Genomic DNA, 8759 nt, shown 5'->3' with positions numbered 1-8759 from the left:
ACTCACACAGCCCTACTACAGAGGTTTACACTCTGCATAGGAGGGATTTCATAGGGAAAAAGTGTGGGGGTGTAGCACTATATGTAAAAGAGCAGTACACCTCCTTGGAAACTGAAATTGGTACTAAGGAAGGGTGACTTGAGATCCTCTGGGGCAAGATATTGGGGGGAGGTGGTGAAAGAGACTTAATTATAAGAATTACAGACCTCCAAATCAAGATGAGGAGCTAGATCTGGAATTCTCCAGAAACTGAGAGAGGCTGCGAGAGCATGGGATATGGTCATCATGGGCAACTTTAACTACCCAGACATCTCCTGGGAAGAACACTAGGCCAGATCTGACCGGCCACATAGATTCCTGACTTGTATTGACAAGTTCTACCCATCTTAGAAAGTATACGGACCAACCAGAGGAAATGCCCTCCTAGATTTAGTCTTGGCCAAGGGGGATGACCTGGTGAGTAATCTGAAGATAGAGGGTAACCTAGGCGACAGTGACCATGACGCTATCACTTTCAATGTCCATCGTAGGGCTGGGAAATCTGTCAGTAAGGTACAAATTCTTGACTTTAAAAAAGCTGACTTCAATAAGCTAGGGGCTTTAGTGAGTAATGCCGTATGGGATAACGGACCACAGGGAAAGTGGTCTTTCCTCAAGGATACAATCCTCGGTGCACAGAAGTTGTCCATACCTGTACACAAAAAAAGGTGCCTCAGGGGCCAGGAGGCCATCTTGGCTCAGCAGGGAAGTCACAGATCTTCCGAAAAAGAAAAGGGAGGTTTATCAATGATGGAAGCTAGCAATAGGCCCCAAAGAGAACTACATAAGATTGGCCCTCACCTGTAGGGGGCAGATTAGAAAAGCAAAGGTAGTGACCAAGTTCAGGTTAACAACTAAAATCAAGGACAATAAGAAGTCCTTTTATAGGTACGTTGGTAACAGGAGGAAGACCAGTGGAAGCATGGGATCACTGCTCAGTGCATCTGGACATCTGATCACCAACACTAAGGAGAAAACTGAACTCCTGAACGGGTACTTCACATCTGTATTTCACCAGTCTAAGAGTGATAGCCTGCTGAATGCAAATAAGATGCAGAATAGTCACAATAGGAATAATCACCTACCAACAGTCAATGTAGAGCTGGTGAAAGAACAGCTAGAGAGGCTGGATATTTAGAAGTCAGCAGGACTGGATGAACTCCATCCAAGAGTGCTGAAAGAACTAGCCAAAGTCATTGCAGGACCGCTGATGAACCTCTTTGAAAATTTGTGGTGCTTAGGAGAGTTCCCAGAAGACTGGAAGAGGGCCAATGTTCAAGAAGGGGAGGAGAGAGGACCCAGGGAACTATAGGCCGATCAGCCTGACCTCAATCCCAGGACAAATGTATTGCACTAAATCGCTACCAGAACAGCAATGAGTATACATAGCCAGGCTTTATATTGGTGTATAGTATCTATGGTGGTTCAATGTATATATAATGTTAAGCTGAAAGCAAGAGCTCAGTACTTAGCTACTTAGCTCATTTAAGATTAAATGCTGAAGAGCTGTGCAAGGTAGTCACACTCAAACATATAAAGTATGTCTACACCACAAAAGTAGTAAGTTCCAATGGAGAAGTTACTGCATACCATCCACAAATGCATCCACTGCTGCTCTTATGTTCCAACCCAGAAATATGCTAATGAAGCTTCTCCAGGCATCCCTCTGTGGCTGCTTTTGAGATTTTGATTTGTTTGACAGCTTCCACTTGTAATGATCCTGAAGTGGCTTCATTGACATGTTTTCATGTTTGTAATATGAGGGTAAGTGTTGGTAGGTGAGGCCTGGTCAGTAGCATCCCAGCTGGGAGACACTGCTGTTTCAATGTAAACATAGCCCTAGATCCAACCTCTGAAAAAAATCTAATACCAAATAAAAAACCAAAGGCTCACATGTTGATGTTGCAAATGGAAGTGTGATGTGCTAAATCTTAAGCAGGAGACTCTATTGATCATCCCCACGTTGCATATAGGTAGTTTCTGGTGTTTTGAGAGCAGTGTTTTGATGGCACAGAATGTGTTGTGCCAGAATGGTTTCTAATCACTAAACATGATGGGTGGATTTGAAAAATAGTTAAAGAGATTAAAACCCATTATTATTTCAGCCAAAAACATTCAGCTGCATGTGTACTATGGGCAGCCTCTCTGATATACAGAAGATGCCAAAACTTAATCATTTGAAAACTTTCTAATATGTAGTTAGGAAAAACTAGGAGACTGATGATTGCATGGAATGCAAACTTGGCAAGTTGCTGTTCTCCCTTACTCCAGGCATATCTTTTCAGCAGTCCTAATTTCATATTCCCCTTGCCCTGCTTTTGCCCTTTAACCAAGGGATAGAATTTGTAAACTGTATGACACATGCCACCACCTAATACCTAAACAATAACCGAGTTTCCCTTTTCCAAAAGGGAGAGCTGCTTGGAAAAACTGCACAATAAAAACTCTAGTAAATTAGCGTGTCTGCACCTATATTTATGCTGGCTTAAATTTCCTGCAGAGTAATTTACTGCACAGTAAGTGGGAATAGGCCAGTGTCTACATGTGCAGGAATTAAAGTGCATTAGTACTGTGCGTAGACTGACTTGGGACTAAAGTTAGTCCCAAGGCAGTCCATACATGCAGTGTTACTATGCAGTAAGGCATCTACACATGTGTTACTGCACAGTAGCTAATCGGGGGTAAATTTGATACCTGCATGATATCAAATTTATACTCAAGTCAGTGTAAATCATCATATTTACTGTCATGCACATGTAGACCTATGCTCATACTACGCAGTAAATTAGGTTACTACGCAATAATTGTGCACATGTAGATGCACCCAATGTTGCTTTTTTGCTGATTGTATAATAATATCCTATTGTTGCTATTTCCTTTCCCAGGCCATAAATGAACATAAAACTTACCAACCAAGTTAAAAGGAAAAGTGGTAAGTCAAAGAGTTAATTCCACTCGCTGAAGCCAAACCACATTTTGTAGGATGAACCCTCCATTAGGTTTACTCTCTTTTAGACTGCACAGGCAGGAGAACATAGCCAGGCACATCAAGCACAAGTGTTCAGAAAAATGCATAACAAACTTTTGTGTAAAATTCACCAGGTCCCAGAATACTCAAACTAGGGGGTACCCACTGAAATTAATAGGAGAATGGTTTAAAACTAACAAGAGAAGGTACTTTTTCATGCAGCTTATAGTTATCTTATAGAACGTGTTGCCACAAAAGGCTGTAGAGACAAATAGCATAGCCAGGTTCAAAAAAGGGATGAGACAAATTCATGGATTGTCAGTCCGTTAATAGCTATTAAACTGAAAGGTCATAGGTGTATCCTCTGGAATCCTTAAACTGATGATTGTAGATGCCAGAGATGGATCACTCTAGATATATCCTGTTCATATTCACTCCCTCTAAATCAGAGGTGCTCAACCTCTGGCCCACAGGCTAGATCCAGCCCCTGGTGTGATGTTGTCCAGCTGCGGGGCTCCCTATAGATCTGTGGAAAGCCCTGTGGGCCATGGTTCTGTATGCTAAATTAGTCAAGCAGGGAAGTTAACGGTCTGATTCTGGCACATGGTGGCTGGCTAGGGGTGGCAGGCACCCCAAGGCATGATCCCAGCATGCAGGGGTAGCACAGGGCCCAATCTGGCCTGTGGACTGACCCTGTGCCATTCATCTAACCCAGTGATTTTCAACCTGTGGTCTGCAGACCCCTAGGGGTATGCAGACTGTGTCTAAGAGGTCCATGAAAGATTACTATGATAAATCAAAACACCCACACTTACAACTCAAAGGGGTCTGCACCTCCACTGCACCTCCACATGAATGTAAAAGGGTTGAAAACCACTGATCTAATCCCTGGGGCCAAAACTGTGAACATCACTGCTCTAAAGTATCTAGATGCTTACTGCCCCTGTGGGAGACAAGATACTGAACAAGGTGGAACACTGGTCTGAACTAGTATGGCACCTTCTTATGTTCTTATGTTAGTATTGATTGCAATTGATTTCACTAAGGGATTTCATTTGCTTGGGTAAAGTATATCTTCAAGAAAGACTTCTAGTCTTGATTTGAAGACATCAAGAAATAGAGAATCCACCACTTTTTTAGTATTTTTTCAATGTTTGATCACTTTCACTCTTAAAAATTTGTGCTTTATTTCCTATTTGAATTTCTCTGGCTTCAGTTTCCAGCCATTGGTTCTTTATACTGTTCTCTTCTATATTATTAAAGAACCATACAGTGACTAATCTCCTTTATAGTCAATATGACCTCTCAATCTTCTTTTTGATAAGATCGCTTGATGATTTTCATGGGAAAGCACTTTCTCCACCATCTGAATCATACTTGTGGCTGTTTTCTGTGCCTTCTCCAATTTGTCAAGATTTGTCAAAGTGCTCACCAGAACTATATTTAGTACTCTCTGGACACATCTACACAAGATGTTTTACTGTGCACTAGATGAATTGACTGTGCAGTAAAGCATCACCGTCTACACATGCAGATGCTTACTGCACAATAAATTAATCTACTCCACAGTTAATTTGCTACCTTCAAATGCAGGTAGCAAATTAACTGCAAAGTAGTTACTGCGCAGTAGCTCATGTGTAGACACCAAGTGGGAACAAATTTGCTCCCAGTCAGCCCCATCACCAGGGAGCCATCTGCAGGCTAGCCCCAAGGCCATGGAGCTTGGAGCTTCCCCAGCCCCAGGGCTGTGGCAGGCTCTTTGCCTACCCCAGCCCCTGGCCCTTAAAATGCTGTGGTTACTCCAAGGCCATGGGCCACCTACAGTCAGCCTCTGACCACTGGGTACCATAACAGTGGCCCCTAGCCAGCTGCAGCAGCCTGCCCTGACCCCAGCACTGGCCCCTGTCATAGTCCCACCACCTGCCAGCCTGTCTCATGCTGTGCCCATGTACTGGGCACTGCAGGCACCTGCCCAGGCCTGGCAACACCCAGACTGTTGCATGCAGGTCCTCTGGACCATTGAGGGAGCCACCCTGGCCATGTCCCCAATGCCAAATACCATCTCCTGGGGTCAGAACTAGTCCCAGAAGGAGACCACAGACCGCATGGCACTATAAGGTGAGGCTGAGGTCTTGAGCAAGTTGGGCTGCATGTGGGAGCATGGGCATGACCAGCTGGTGTGCCAGTGCCAGATAAAGGTCAAGGCCTTGAGGGAACAGTGGGTCACCATCACTGACCACAATTACTGGTCAGGGACTGCCTGCAAGTCCATGCCCTTTATGCAGCAGATGGACCGCATCTTCATGCCCCAGGACCCTGGCTAGAGCCATGGTGTGTGCTCCAGCATGGGTGGGCTGCCTGAGCCTCTGCTGTGACCTGGAAGCAGCAATGAGACATCAGTTGGAGGGGGAGGGGAGGTCAGGGTGTGAGGAGCCTGTCCCACTGTGGTCCCTGCCCCTGGCAACATCCAGCAGCTCCAGCAGCCTGGGCCAGCACCTGCCCCGCCCTCACCCAGGGCCCTCTGTATACTCCAGGTCCAGCAGTGGTGGATATCCAGGGGTCAAAAAACCCAAGCAAAAAAAAAGTGCAGGAGCACATGCAGGGGCAGCACGTGCCAATCAAAACTGGAGCCTAGATGGCCGGAGCCATGCTCTGGCTGCCAGCCAGGTTCTGAGCAGCAGGATTACTGTTACTGAAGCCTCAGGAGGTCCCGAAGACAGGCTGCTGGGGCCAGCACAGTGTTCACCCCAGTCTCCCCTACCCCACCTGGGGTAACCTGCTGAAATTCCAGAGGGCATGTGACACAGGCATTCCTTAGGGACACGTAGCAGCAGCTTAAGGTGCCCCACTGCTAGTTATCCATGGGGAAACAAACATCGACATTCATGTAGATGTGGCCACAGAGATCAGGAGCAAGTGGGTGGGACTGTTGCCTTAGTAGCAGTCCAAAACACAGTGGGTAAACAGTAAATACAAGGCCTATGAGCTTATTTTAGGTGGTTCCCTGATCAATGTCCTGTTTTTTTTAGATTCCATTCTCAGATACCTAACTCTGACCATGTTGTGAATAGGGAACTTAAGCACCTAGGATTCTGGATATTCAACAACCAGGTACCTAAATGCTACAATGGCAAGATTTTCAACACATCAGTCCATTTTTACCCTCAAGTGACTTGTCCAGAAAGAACCTAGGGCCCCATTATCCATGCTGTCTCTTTTATACCACCCAGTTAATTTCAGTTGAATTGCCTGGGTATAGCTGATAGTCATCCATTGTTTTTATTAGTAATAGTACAATTGCCAAACCTCTCCTTTGATGTACTGCCTTCTTATCTTTCCTTATCTGGGCACAGTCTTACAACTCTAGATCTATTCCTTCACTCATCTGGTACCTGCTTCCACTTAGTCCCCTCCTCCAGCTGCACCATCCTCTATAATTCTTCTTGTTTCTCCATTTCATAGATTCCTTGGGGCTTTTCAGATTCTTAACACAGATCTTTCCTCCCCTGCTTAGGGCCCTTAATTTATTTCTTTCTTATCTGCCTTGTGATTAGCTTTAATTTATTCAATGCAAAACCTGTCTATTCCATTGTTTCCTGTAATTTATGTGATCCATTGTGCACTCTTTTATTAATTTAATTTTATGAGTTATTTTAGGATAAAGTTGGTGGGAAGTTGCTATACAAAATAAAAGTTTCACCACATAGTGCAATGCAGCTGTTGCCCACTAGATTTTACTCTGAGATGAGAAGAATTGTGTAGGCCCTTAGTGACACGTTGGCAGGAATATAAGGAGAGGATGCAGGGAAAATTTTTGAAGGTTAGCTGAGGTATACAATTTGTGGAATACTTTTGTGCCATTCACAGTTGGCAGTGTGTAGGCTGCTGCCAAAGGCTGACTATTGTCTTCCTTCCTGAAGTATTACTGTGTTAACACTGCAGCACAATGCTATTTAAAGCTGCTTGACGAGATGATTATAATGTAAAGTCATGCTGCGTGACCAACATGCCAGGTGTTCGCTGTTCTAACTCCACTTTTATTACTTTTGGACTAAGAGAATTAAATGGGGAGGAATCAGAATGAGTGAGGAGAATTTCCAATAGCAGGTTATATTGGATTTGTTTTTCTTTTTCATGGGATAGGTGGTATAGGTAGTGTTTATTATCTATTCTGGCAATTTTATAAGAGTAAAGTTAATTAATAGCATAATACAATCTGTCTGAGATTTTCAAAGTGGGGTTAGTGCTTGTAAAAGGTGCAAGCTGACAGTGCTGGACAGCACTGGACAGTCTACAGAAAAGGAAATAAATGGGTTATGGCAAAGTGAGGTCCCTACACTGCCTTCCCAACACCATATCATAGCATAGAAGGAAAGTGTAAATCAATTTCCATTCAGCCCTCTTCATTCCTGCCAAAAGTTTCAGAAGAATAAGAAACAATGATATTCAGTGCAATTCTGTTTGTGATGTGCTTCCTTTCCAAGAGAAATCAGACTTGTACTTGTGGCAGATAAACTTATACAAAATCCAAAAAGGAGGATTAAATATGTGATATCATGCAGACATTTCAATTAGGAACTAACACAGATTATTTCTAAATGTAGGGTCCATATAACATGGGCAACTGGTGCCTCTTGTGTCTGTGGGGGCACCCACAGAAGCCACCCGTGGTACTGGTAGTGGGGATGGAGCTGATGAGCATCTGCAGATGCCGGCAGTGGTGGCAGGGGCACAGCTGGTGAGCTCCTACAGATGCCGCCACCAGCATTAGCAGTGGGGACAGCCCCGTCAGAGGGGCACGTCGAGCTCCTGCAGATGCCACCAGCAGCAGGGATGGCCCTGTCAGGGGGGGCATGTGCCCCCCCTACCAGTCACCTATGCTATATACTACACCCAAGATTAGTGCATATTGAGAACAATATGTGAAAAGAACAGTATGACACCAAGACAATACCTGCTGTTTTATTTGGAAGAGGGGACAAATAATTAAAGCAAAGGTTTTAAAATTATGCCAACCTATATCCTTTCTGATTCAGTGTCCTGATAATATCTTCTTTAGAAAGTTTTAATCATCCAGTCAGGGAACAGCAGTCACACCCTATGAGTTACCTGTCCATCACACATCAAAGAAATCAAAAGCTAACATTCCAAAGGGTTTTCACTACAGACAGCTTATGAATGACTCCTAGTTTCAAACATATTTCCTAAATTAATGATTTATAAAGCTGAAAATTACTACTTACATTATGTAGTCTGACCTCCTGTATAACACCTCTGTTCAACTCAATAGCTTGTGGTTAAACCAGGGAATATTTCTACAAACACTAAAAAATAATTAACACTTGTAGAAAGAATCCATTTAGCAAATAATAAACATTTTAAATAATTTATCAGGCTTGCCCCAAATATTTGCATATCCTCAAGAATAGTTTCTAGGAAAGTGATCCTGTTATTTGGCAACACCAAAGTAGAAAATGTATATGGAAAAAATCTTGCATGTGTGGGGAAGTGGGATAGTGAATATAAGTCTGCATCGCCTCTAAAAACATATACAGTAAAAGCTCCAGTAACCGTCACCTTACAAGCCAGCATGCTCTGTCAACCAGCATGCCAGCTTGTAAGGCAAAGTGAAACCGGAAGTGCCCACCGTGGCACTTCCAGTTTCCCTGAGCCCCCATGGCTCGGGGCAAAGTAGCCCAGGCTGTTGAGCCCCCATGGCCTGGGGTCATAACAGGCTGTGCAGGGCTCGCTT

Source organism: Alligator sinensis, unplaced genomic scaffold, assembly GCF_000455745.1.
Source record: "Alligator sinensis unplaced genomic scaffold, ASM45574v1 scaffold245_1, whole genome shotgun sequence".
Lineage (NCBI taxonomy): Eukaryota > Metazoa > Chordata > Crocodylia > Alligatoridae > Alligator > Alligator sinensis.
Note: the sequence above shows the minus strand (reverse complement) of the source record.